Consider the following 12975-nt stretch of genomic DNA (forward strand, 5'->3'; position numbering starts at 1 on the left):
CCATGCCAACACCCAGGAGTCAGCGCTGATCTCTTTTGAAACTCCAGTCAAGCCCAGGTCCAGGGAAGCCTGGGACGGACACACATATGGAGTGGCCACGGGTCGGCCGGGGTGTGCGGGCATCAGTGGAGCATAATGTGAGCTTATTTTGTGGAAATAACGTTCTTGATCCACGGGCTGTAGCTGTGGAGGTCAGTGAAGACCATGGTGTGTCCTGTCAGAATACAGCCTGTTGCCCAGGACATAATTCCTTGTAATTCACTGCCACATATGGCTGGTGCAGCTGCGGCCACCTGCCAGACGGAGTACAGGAGATCAGAGCTTCCCTCCCACCTGAGGATCCCTCAACACCCGAACCAAAAACGACAGCCACTCTCTTTGCCACGCAAAGGGGCCCAGCCTATAAGAAAGGATATGACAGCTCCTTTCCACTGCACCAACAGCCCCCACCTCCCAGCCATCCCCAGACAGACATTTCAAAGCAGTAGCTCGCAGGTAGCTTGGCACTGCCAGAACATGTTTCTCCCCTCCCTCACACAGGCTGGAGGACAGAGAGTCATTCTCCAGCTCCTCTCCCTCTGAGCTCTAAGCTAACTGCAAATCCCACACCCTTGATGAAGCGTGACAGGTAACAGACACACAGACAGAAAAGAGCTACGGAGCCTATGGGCAAACGAGATAAGGAAAGGTACCTGGCATGGATCCCTGCTGCCTGGGGTGTTTCCCATACAGAACATGTCTGGAAGGAATTTTCCATCCAGTAATCTCTTGCAGTTTAAATGAGGATTCAGTTGAGTTCGCATGCTGTACGGGGTTCTGTCTTTATTCCCTAAGCATGAGAAACAAGAGATTTTTCATTCCGGTTTGCATTAGCGTAAAGTAGGCTGTGCCCGCCTCCCTCAGGGCTTCTCCTCAGTTGAAATGGACTCAGGGGAAGAACGAGTGGGACTCCCGTGGATTAAACACATCCTCCTGCTCAGTCTATCATCGCCGATGGACCGTCAGCCTGAACAGGTGGTTGGTGAAGAGACAGCAAGCAAGATCTGACTCAACCTATACCACCGCCAAGTTTGTGGCCTGGGACACTTTGTTAATCTTCGAGTCTTGGTTTTCTCGTTTCAAAGACATATACCCTAATAACACATCTACATGATGTATGATAACAACTGAATAATACGTACAGGGGACTTAGTGCCTAGTACATAATTAGCGCTCAACAAATGGTAGCTATTATTGATGTTGTCATCATGACAATATCCCTCCTGTTAGGCAAAGGGAAAATAGGACTTTGACAAATTTTCAAATTAAGATTCGAAGAAGTTAAGTAATGTGTCCATAACCCTATCATAAATGGCAGAACCAATATTCAAATATAGAGCCCTGGATCCCAGCCCCCTGTGGCGTGTGCCAATGTGATACATACATGCAACAGCTCGATTTGGGATTTGATTCCCAATGGCTTGAAGGAGATCACCCTTCTGCTTTACACAGCCAATAGTGTTGCTCTATTTCAGCTTCACACCTGTGCTTAGAAATCTGGCACCAGGCCTCCAATTTTCAAGTCCTTCCCCTAATTCCTCAGAGATCCTAAAGATGTAATATACCCAAGAACACAACCAACTCTTCTTTTCGACAGTCACTCACCCAAAAAATCTGTAGTCTGTAACCAGGTGTGAATCACGCAATCTTTAACCTCATTACTCAGAAGAGCAGGTAAGTGCAAAGTGTCAGTGGAGAAGAAGGTGAGACGCACAGACAACTTTATCAGCATCAGGTCACTTTTGGGAGATGTAATAGTGAAGTTTGGGTGAATGAAGATCTTCTTATAAGGTATTGTCTCCCCAGTTGTGTCTTGGAAACTTCGGTAACCACCATGAAAGATAACCTGAAGATCTCTGGAAAATGGACACACAATAAAATTAATGCTATCATACATCACAAGGCTAATCTCTCTCCCTCACACACACTCAAACACATGTACACCATTTCTCTTCTATAATAACCCATTTGAGCTTCTCTTCTTATCTCTGTCCATTTGGTCTTTTATGCGTAGCTACCACAGGCGGTCATGTAGGTTGTGTACTCTATAAATTCAGGAGTCAAGCAATGCAATGGCTTGGGCTCTGCTCTTCGCATAATTCCAGAGAGTAGCTCCAATTCCAGACCAAGAAAGATGAAAGAAGCATGCAAATGCATAGTCAAGGCTTGTATGAAAGTGGCAAGTTCTATTAGGGGGCTCGTTGAAAGTAGGAGGAAAAAAATAAACATGTGATTGTACAAAGAAAATGAGTTATGACTTAGAGAGAGCTGAAATATTTTAAAGCCAAGGAGAACCTTCTGAATATATTATGTGTTGGGAACTGCCCTGCCTGGTTTCAAAAGCTGTAACCCCCCGCCCTCTGCCCCCCGCATGGCTAAGGCTGAGTGAGCAACCTTCAGAACATAAGCCACTAAAGGAGACAAAGCTTATCTCCCTGGCAGGGGCACCACCTCTGCCTCTTTTACTTCACCCTGTCTGGCCCCCAATGCATGATGGGTTAGCCAAGGACAGGTAAGATTCCTCAAGGGAGGGACAACCTAAGATAGGCACGATCATGGGGGGCTCCAGGAAAGGACTTGGGGGGGGGGGCTATAGTAAAAGGAAGTGATGGACCCTCACCCCTAGGCTTTGACATAGCCTGAGTCCTCATTCTGTCTTCAACAAGTCTCCTATTCTCTTGGTTGTCTTACTTCCCCTGCCTGATATAATGACAGAAGATGGTACAGCCCTGTGCTGGAAAGGGCAGGTTCCCCAGGGTGATGAGGCCTAAGAAAAAATATATAAAATCCTGTGAAACCTGCCTTGCTAAGAATGCTCTCAATTAAATGATAAGGGTCTGAGCAGGAAATGAGTTTGTATCCCAAAGTCTTGTAGCCCTTTAGCTAACAGACCCTGGCTCAGAATAAGCCCTCGTAGTTCTTTGTATGCTATCTACTGTTTGATCCTTACTGCCTGACAATGATTAATGAGCTTTACCTATATTCCTGAGCAAATTGATCCCAATAAAAGCCCAATAAGGAAACGGCTCTTGGCCCTTCTCCTTGGAGAGATCGGCCACCTTTCCTCCCCAAGCAGATCATGTCTTGGTAGACTTATTCTCATCTGTGGTGGCTGGGGGACCCTATGGGCAGAGCCCCCCTGCCCAATTATGCTCTATTGATTGCTATAAAAAACTTTGCTGGATCAACAACTTTTTCTGGTGGTCCTTTAGGAGAACAACAGTCAAAAATCTTGGATGTTCCACTGAGACCCATTTAATACTCACTCACTACCATGGCTCAGGACCCCAAATGCAGAACAGAACACTTCCCAGAGACCCCTGGGTCTCTGACTCAGGGGTCTCTGCAACCATGACAGGAAGGTTAGTACCACACTGGGGACTGAGCACCAATTTGTTTGCTGAACTTCCAAATGCCAAGTTTACTTTGTCCCCTAACAACAATACCACTTGCCTCTCAGTGTGTTCTTGTCACTCCGTTGGGAGTACATAAGATACAGTCTAAGAGGATAAGACAGGAATGAGCCCTATAAGACCATTCTTCAGGCAGCCCCATGGACTGAGAAGCTTAGGAGACCTCATCAAAGCAGCATCCTCTAGATAAACTTTGTTTGGGGTCAATTTTATAAGACACTGAACCTTCTAAGGGCTCTCCTTTGTCTTGTTTCTGCATCGTCTCTATGTTCATCCGCTTGGAGTGAAGGATTCTGCGGGGACCCAGTTGTGGGGGACTGGTCTTTGCCACGTTGTTTTTACTGACCACTGTAGTTCCCATGGAATCATCTCAGTCTGTCTGGTCCTTGGTAGCAAACATGTAAATGCTGCTCTAAATGGAGTAATTCCCCAACGACAACAGGGAATTGCAGCAGCCCCTTAAGGAAACTTTTGACAAGAGCAAGACGGTTCATTTGAGGAACACATTAGAACGAAAAGGAAAGAAACCCTCATGATAAGATGCTCTTTTGACCATCTAAGTCAGCCAGCACTTACTGGATCACCTCCTGCATTTCCACACCCTGGGGATTAATAAGGACTGGAGTTTCAGTGACAGAACACGATGAAATCATGGGATCTTTAGGCCTGATTTACTGTTTAAATCAGCTGTAACAGCTCTCTTGTGTGCCTGTGTTTGTCAAATTGGCCTTTTCTGTTTCTAAGATTACGCTCCTTTCTTGTAGAAGGAAAATCACTCATGTTTACAGTGTTAATTTAATAACTACATAAAATGGGTCCTCTGTTACGGTTTCTTTTTTCTTCCTCTATTTCCCTTTTCCCCTTCTTTTAAGAATCTACTTTAATTTGCCATAAAATATGTTTGTAAGTAAATACAGAAGTTTATATTGAAGAGAGTTCACGATAAATAGATGACTATCTCATTATGGTAAATTATGGGGAGTAAATTTTGGCTTAAAACAACTCAAAAGCATGAAAAGTTAAACAACGGTGGATAAAAAAACAGAATAATGGTTGCTTCTGAGGGATATGGATGGAATGTACCTGAGAAGGGACATGAGGAAGGCATCAAGATATTGTTTAACTTTAGACTTTGCTACATTAAATAACCATATTAAAGTTTATAGAGCAATGGCTAAAGGAACAGAAATAGCATGTGTATATTTCACAAAAATTAAATGTGAAAGTTATCTAAAAACATTAATCTAGTAAAATGGCAAAAAGTGTTTTCAGGTTAACATAAACAGAGTAGAAATTCAAAATAGGCAGAAACAAGTCCAAATGTAACAATAATCAAAATAAATAGAAAAGGCCTAAACTCACGAGTTAAAAGATATAAATTGTAATATAGTACTTTTCAAAAATCCTGCTATGTGTAAACTAAGAGACATGCTTAAATCAAAAGGATACAGAAAGATGTAAAGAAAAGATGTAGCCCTGGCTGGTGTAGTTCCGTGAATTGAGTGCCTGAGAACTAAGGAACTGTGGTTCAATTCCCAGTCAGGGCACATGCCTGGGTTGCAGGCCAGTTCCCAGCAGGGGACTCACGAGAGGCAACCATACATTGATACTTCTCTCCCTCTCTCCTTCCCTTCCCCTCTAAAGAGAAATAAATAAAAAATCTTAAAGAAAAACTTACCCTCGGGTAAGAATAAAAATTTTTTTAAAAAGAAAGAAAAAATGTAAAATTATATACCAGGACTGGTATGTTAATATCTGGCTAAAAAGGTTTTAAGACAAAAAATTGTCTCCCTGAGTAAAATCAATAACATAATAACATGTTCAATAATATCAAGAATGTACAAAATACATAATTTATAAATGTACCTAAATTTACAGATACTTAACAAAATAACCTGCAAATACATCTGTAATAAACTTATAAAAACTATTTTGACCATTCTATTAATACTAGAGAATATTTCAACACAGTCCTCTCAACTGTTAATATCGAGCAAGAAAAAATTAGTAAGACTATAGATTTCAACTACACAGTTTAAGAGGTTAATACATTTAACATATTAAGAACTTTCCACCCTAAGATCAGAGAGTATACGCTCTTTCAAGCACACGAGGAAGGTTTATAAAAATTGACTCCCTACTGGTCCAAAGAGCAAGTCTCAATTATATTCAAAAACTCAGTATCACAAAGATCACACTGTCTGTGATCACACTGACCACAAAGCAGTTATGTTAGAACTCAAATATTTTGGCCTTGACTTATGAATTACTAATTTGTGAACATTTCCATTTCATATTTTCAAACCACAGTTGACCACAGGTAACTGAAGCCATGAAAAGCAAAACCACAGATAAGGAGGACGACTGTATATACTGTATATACAACTGGTATATAGCTCTAGAGTAACACTTGTAGATAAACACCAATATGTGCATACACCAACACACATAAATATTGCAGATGTATATACAAGAATATCCTTAAGACACATGGTACAAATATGTTTACGGTAACTATGTTCAAAATACAGTGACAGAAAACTAGAAATAACTCAAATCTCCATCCAGAAAAGAAAGAACAAGTTGTGTGATATTTACACTGAAATGTTATACAGCACTAAAACATGAAATATAGTCATACACCTAGCACTTTGGATAAATCTGAATAGAATGATTGCACGATTACTGTTACATATATGTAAGATGTCATACCACATCGGTTTTCCTTCTGGACATGTTAAACGTAAGGATGTGGGGCGTTCCTCAGTCCATTTCTATTGGAGTAACTGAGGCCCTGTTAGCCACCCCAGCCCTAGGATTTCCCGACCAGCACAGGTTGTTTAGAATTCCCCAGGGGGTGTTGAGTCCCGGCCTTGGAGCTTCGGAACAGAGCGGACCGGTCCCCATTACTCACGGTAAGAAGCAGTGTGCAGCTGTTATGACCCACTGAGGGGCAATCAGAGTCCCCACACAGGGCTGGTAACTAGACTTCAGATATAATATGTAGAACATATGATTGAACTCTCCTGTGCCTGCACATGGAACAGCACCTGGGACACAGACAGAAGAGAATCAAGAGACGTTCCAGGTGATCAAAGGAAACAGGGTGGTTATGGAGAGTTTGGGATGCCGGCGTCAGACTGTATCAATAATTACCACTTATTCACCACCACTTTATGGTGCCAGAAGGTCACACTATGAAAACACTGTAGTGAGCACGTGCCATAGTTTTTTTTAATTTTCACAGAACAAGAAAACTGTTGGGGAGATCAATTTTAGATTAGTTTACAGATTAAGAACCTAGCATTAGGAAACTTCCCTGAGGCCATATAAACAGTGTATGATGGTTGGTTCAAGGATTCAGACTTCAGTCTATCCGATTCCAAACCCCATGTAGGCGCTTATTCCCTGCATGGCCTCCTTACTTCTCTCCAGAAATCCTTGTTCATTTCCAGCCTCCTAAAATATTTCTTGGCTCCTCCCAGAGTCTCAGCAAAGCAGCCTTTCCCACACCTCCCTGACTTTTCCTACTAATCACCTGTAGGGACGTTGTGGGTCCAGTTATCATGACTCCAACAGAAATGAAGATTTAAACTTTAATTCTGAAGTGAGAATATAGGGAGAGATGCTTGGTACAGATGGGCACTTAAATACAGTACAATACTCATTCTCTGGAAATAGAGCCTACATTGAGATTCTGGCTCTATCATTACTATTAGTATGAACTTAAACAAATTATGTAAATCTCTATATCTTAATTCCTTATTTGTGCACTGAGATCTTAAACTTCTATCCTAGGGTTGTTTTGAGAATCAAATGTGTTAATATATTTAAGTTGTTTGAAAGAATGTTTGGCATATAATGAATGTTCAATAATGTTATTTCTCAACATTTGAAAATCAATTTGGAGCTTCTTCCTTGTGTTTTTTTTTTCTAGGGGTTTTATTGATTCTGATCTTATGTTGAAGTCTTTAATCCATTTGAGTTCATTTTTGTGGGCGGTGTAAGACAAAGGGTCCATTCTCATGTTTCTGCCTGTGGTTATCCCATTTACCCAACAACATTTGTTGACAAGACTGTCCTTTCCCCATTGGGTGTTCTTGGTTCCCTTGTCAAATATTAGTTGACATACATGCATGGGGTTATTTCCAGCTCTCTATATTCTGTTCCATTGGTTTGTGTGTCTATCTGAATGCTAATAACACACCATTTTAATTATTATAGCTTTTCAGTACAGTTTGCTATCAGGAAATATAATACCTCCTCTCTTTTCTTCTTTTTCCAGATTGCATTGGCTATTAGAGGTCTTCTGTGGCTCCATACAAACTTTATGAGTTTTTTTTATTTCCATGAAAAATACCTTTGGAATTTTGATAGGGACTGCACTGAATCTGTAGATGGCTTTGGGTAATGTGAACATTTTAACAATGTTCTAATCCATTAGCAATTCTTCTAATCCATTAACATGGGTTATCTTTCAATTTGTTTGTATCCTCTTCAATTTCTTTCACCAAAATCTTATAGTTGTCACTGTAGAGATTTTTTATTTCCTTGATTACATTTATTCCTAAGTATTTTACCATTTTTAATGCTATTGTGAATGAAATACTGTAAAAATCCTACAAGATAATATGAGGAAGAAGCCCATGCTGATGAAACAAATCAAAGAACTAAATATTTAACAAAAGGAATGACATGCTGTGTTCATAAACCACAAAATTCAACAGAATAAAAATGCCAATTCTGCCCAAACTAATTTACAGGTTTAATAAAATTCATGTCAAAATTCCAGCAAGATTTATTGTATTCAGAGAGAAACTTATAGAAACTTTTATAGGTAAAGCCACAAGCTAAAATAATGTTTAAAAATAATAATAGAGTGGAAGAGATCATTGTACCCACTATTAAGACTTACTTGTCTAGGCACAGTGTTGGGAACCACACTGCCTGGTTTCAAGAGTTGTAACTGCCCCCCCGTGGCTAAGGCTGAGTGAGCGACCTCTGGAATGTGAGCCACTAAGGAGACAAAGTTTGTCTCTGGCAGCAAGCGCTGCTTCTGCTTCTTCCCCTGCCCCCAAAGCATGGTCGATGTCCATGGCGGGTACGACCCCTCAGAGAGGGGCAACCTAGGCCAGACAGGACCACTTGGAAGGCCATCATGGAAGGACTCAGGGGGCTGCCACAAAGAGGGAGTGATGGGCCCTCATCCCCCAACTTTTCTGACATAACCTAAGTCTCCATTTCCATCTGGGAGAAGCACTTCCAGGCTCTAATCCACTTAAGCCTAAAAACCTATGATGGGGAAGGAGGTGTAGCCCTTTGCTGGCTAGAGCGGGATCCAGGGTGATCAGGCATAAGAAAGAATTCCTAAACTCCTGTGAGGACTGCTTTGCTAAGAGTACTTTCATTCATATGATAAGGGTCCGAGCAGGAAATGAGTACGTCTCCCAAAGTTTCTACAACCCCCTTACCTGACAGACACTGAGTCAGACTAAGCCCTCAGATTTCTTTGAAATGTTATCTACTGTTTGTTCCTTGCCACCTGTATTCCTCTGTATTACAACCCAATAAAAGCCGTTGAGGAAGGGGCTCTTGGTCTTTTCTCCTCTGAGAGATTGGCCACCTCTCCTCCCCAAGCAGATCACGTCTTGGTAGTTTCACTTTCATTTATGGCAGATGGGGGCACTTTGCGGGCAAAGTTGCCCCCCACAGCACAGTACTCCAAACAATGTGGCATTGGCAGAGGGGCAGGCACATAAACTGATGGAACAAAACAGGAAACCCGGGAGTAGACACACACCGGTATATCCGACTGATTTTTGACAAAGGTACAACAGCAATTCAATGAAGCACAGCCATTCAAATATTGCTGGAGCAATTAAACATCCACAGACTGAAAACAAAATCCCCACCTAAAGCTCACACCTTATACAGAATTTAACTTAGATGGATTACAGACTTAAACATATAACTATAACACTTATAGCAGAAAGATAAAGAGAACATTTTCGGGATCTAGGGTTACACAAAGAATTCTTAGACTTGACACCAAAACCAAAACTCATAAAAGGAAAAGTTGATCAATCTGACCTTATTAAAAAAAAACACCCTCTGAAGAATGGTTAAAGACAAGTTACATACTGGGGAGAAAATTTGTGCAAACCTCCTATCTGACAAAGCACTTGTATCTAAACTATCTATTACAGACTCTCAGAGTCAACAGTCAAATAAACAATGAAAGTCTAGTTAGAAACTGAGCGAAAGACAAGAATAGAGACTTCACTAAAGAGAATATACATAAGGCAAATAGGCACATGAAAAGATATTCAACAGCATTAATCACTGGGTAAATGAACATTAAAACTAGGAGATATTGCTTTACAGGTAACAGGATGGGTAAAGGAAAAAATAACACCACCAAATGCTGGCAAGGATGTAGGGAAAATAGCTCACTCACACATTACTAGTGCGGATGTAAAATTGTGCAGCCAATCTGGAAATCCATTTGGCATTTTGGTATGAAAGTAAACATAAAATTACCATAGGGTTAGAAATTGCATTTTCAGGACTGAATCCCGGACAAATAAAAACTTATCATACAAAATGTAGCAGCTTTTGTGCTTCAGCAGCACATACACTAAAATTGGAATGATACAGAGAAGATTGGCATGGCCCCCGTGATAGGATGACATACAAACTCATAAATAAAAACTTATCATACAAAATGTAGCAGCTTTTGCGCTTCAGCAGCACATACACTAAAATTGGAACGATACAGAGAAGATTGGCATGGCCCCCGTGATAGGATGACATACAAACTCATGAAGTGTTCCATACTTTTATTATGCTGAGTGAAATAAGCCAGGCAGGAGGTGAGGGACAAATACCATATGATCTCACCTTTAAGTGGAACCTAATCAACAAAACAAACAAGCAAGCAAAGTATAACCAGAGACATTGAAACTAAGAACAACCCAACAGTAACTAGAGGGGAGGTGGGAGGGGATAATGGTGGGGTAGGGGGAAGGGTTTTCAGGAACAACTATAAAGGAAACGTGGGCAAAACCAAGCGGAGGTGGAAGCAGGGGAGGAAGGTGGGGATGGCTGGGGTGGGGGGAGTGGGGGGCGGACAACTGTACTTGAACAACAATAACATTTTTTTAAATGTAGCAGATTTATTCATGGATGTCCTTTATTGGGTGAGTAATTAAACAAACTGTGGTGCATCCATACCACGGAATAATATTCACAATAAAAAGGAACAAATTATCGATATGAACACAGCTTGGGAAAATCTCCAGAGAATCATGCTGAGTGAAGTCACATGAATCTTCTTAAATCATAAATGTGGACACATAACTCCCGTATTTAAGACTCTTTAAAGGCTTTTTATTACCACCAGGACCATTTCTAAAACCAAGGCCAGAAGACCCTCTGCGGTTGGACTCCCAGTCCACTTGCTGCCTCTGCACTCCAGCCGCATGGGTGGCCTTCTGACCCCGTCACACCTCCGGTCACACCTGCTGGTTTCTCTGGGTGAACGAAAAAACCCCCGTCCCCTACTGCACTTAACGTGGTTCACTACACTCAGTCTAACAGGTTTAGGAAGCATTATGCATTATTAAAAGATAGACATTATTGCATAAGGAAACTGAGGATCAGAGAGGTCAGGGTTTTTGTCCAAGACCGCTTAACTATTAAGCAGAAGGGCATTACTGCCTAATAACAGAGCTATACTAATTTCATTATAGTAGGTTATTCCATTGTTCTGTGCCTCACTTTCCTCATCAATAAAATGAGAAAATACTTATCTCACAAAGTTGAAATAAGAATTAAGTGAGTTAATGTGTAGAAAACAGGGCAGTGATCATTATACAGGTGCTATGTAAGTATATGCTTGGATGGTGGTGATGGTGATTATTACTACACGTTATGTTTTAAAGCCCAGAGAACAAGATCTACTTTTTCCTTTTGAACCTTACAACAAACTACCTGCTGTTCTTGCTCTTTATATCTTTTATAAATTCCGATTCCCCCTTCCAGGATCCTCTCTCCACCCTCCCTGCTGGCATGCCTCTGTATTTCAGCCCAAGAAAGTCATCAGACACTCAGAGGAGGTTTCCAGCCAGTAACAAAAAAGGTTTAATCAGGTACAACAAATGGCCGAGCCTGCACGTGAGATGGCTAGTATAGCACCCACTTCCCAAACTTTCATGTTCTGATCCACCAGCTCTCCCTCTACTGAAGCACCACAGCCTCCCCCCGCCCCCGCCCCCAGAGTCCTAATCAACTTGACAGAGATACCTTCAGTCACTCACCAGTCACCATCAGCAAAACTACTAGCACACACTTCATGTTGATGCCTGAATCCTGTTCTGAACGGAAGGACCTAGTGGAAACCAATGGGCACAAAGCAGGTTTAGAACTTATCATGGGGATTCTGAAGAGCAGGAGAAGGTGTGGGGGGTAGAACCGGGAGGAGGGCTCTATGAACGTCTGTAGTCTAGAGGGCTCTCCTTCCGGGCTTGAGCCTCAGTGTGAACAAAGGACAGTGCACGTGGAAATCTTCTCAGTCCAAGCGCGGTCTGCCCAGGGGGATGATGAGTTCAAGGACCTGGGCTCTATCTGCCTTGTCTAGGGGAAAGAATTCCAAAGGAGTCAAGTGAACCCTCCGTGGAGTTAAAATTCATCCCAAGTTCCTTCCGTTGCCTCACAGTTCTTTTCACCTGTTCCTTCCTCACAGAGTGTGACTTGTAGCCCTCCCTCTACATGAGGGGTCCCCACTGACCCCTCTTCTTTCTGGGCTACTCTGATGAAGCAGAGCTGTCCCCACCCCTCTGTGTGACTCCCCTCCCCTTTATGCACGTGTCACACTCAGCCCGCGCCCCTCAGAACTGCTTTGCCTGCACGGATTCATACTGCACAGCCACACACCTCATGTGAATGAAAGTTCCCCACCGAGGCCCACACCAGTGGCCCCCGTCAGATCCTTCCATCTGTCCTGACCACACTGCCCTCCCGGACATGGTGCACACATGCTCATTTGCATACTCACTTGCACATGCTCTCTCTCTCTCTCTCTCTCAACTTTCTTAGTAGCTCCCTTTTTCAAATTTATTTCTGGTGGCAAAATAGAACAAAAACATTACTTAAATAGAAAATCAGATAGCAGAATGAAATAAGAATAGATTTAGAGTCCTATAAATTTGAGATATATTCTGTGGAATGAGACCAGGGACTGGTATGTCTCCGTATGTACACAGAATCTATTATAACACTAATAGATGAAGAACTTAATAACAAATCACTTACAAACATATGAGGAAAAATTGACTATTACACACACACCATCCATCCATCCATCCATCCATCGGATTCTCAAGTTATTTTTTCAAAGAGAAGCTTTAAGAGCACTGTCCACATCAGCTATCAGGATCCAAAAACAAAAATGAAAACAAATGGGATTGACAAACTAAAGGAAGAATTCAAAGGCTAAAGTCATATAAAGAGGTATTAGTATTAA

At 41.8% G+C, this 12975-nt stretch overlaps 1 long non-coding RNA gene and 2 other non-coding genes across 3 annotated transcripts; 2 read left to right on the top strand and 1 right to left on the bottom strand.

The window, feature by feature from the left end:
- Positions 1–698: 698 nt before the first annotated feature.
- On the bottom strand, positions 699–6505 carry LOC118989223 (uncharacterized). The gene is made up of 3 exons (XR_005066962.1): positions 6367–6505; positions 1645–1895; positions 699–829 (listed from the first exon to the last, which is right to left on the bottom strand). It is a non-coding gene; the product is annotated as an uncharacterized LOC118989223 (long non-coding RNA).
- Positions 6506–10069: 3564 nt separating this feature from the next.
- Positions 10070–10172, top strand: LOC118989255 (U6 spliceosomal RNA). Its single transcript, XR_005066973.1, has one exon. It is a non-coding gene; the product is annotated as a U6 spliceosomal RNA (small nuclear RNA).
- An 18-nt stretch (positions 10173–10190) lies between these two features.
- On the top strand, positions 10191–10293 carry LOC118989253 (U6 spliceosomal RNA). Its single transcript, XR_005066971.1, has one exon. It is a non-coding gene; the product is annotated as a U6 spliceosomal RNA (small nuclear RNA).
- Positions 10294–12975: the final 2682 nt, after the last annotated feature.

Source organism: Sturnira hondurensis, unplaced genomic scaffold, assembly GCF_014824575.4.
Source record: "Sturnira hondurensis isolate 20B ecotype Veracruz unplaced genomic scaffold, ASM1482457v3 Scaffold0006437, whole genome shotgun sequence".
Taxonomy (NCBI): Eukaryota; Metazoa; Chordata; class Mammalia; order Chiroptera; family Phyllostomidae; genus Sturnira; species Sturnira hondurensis.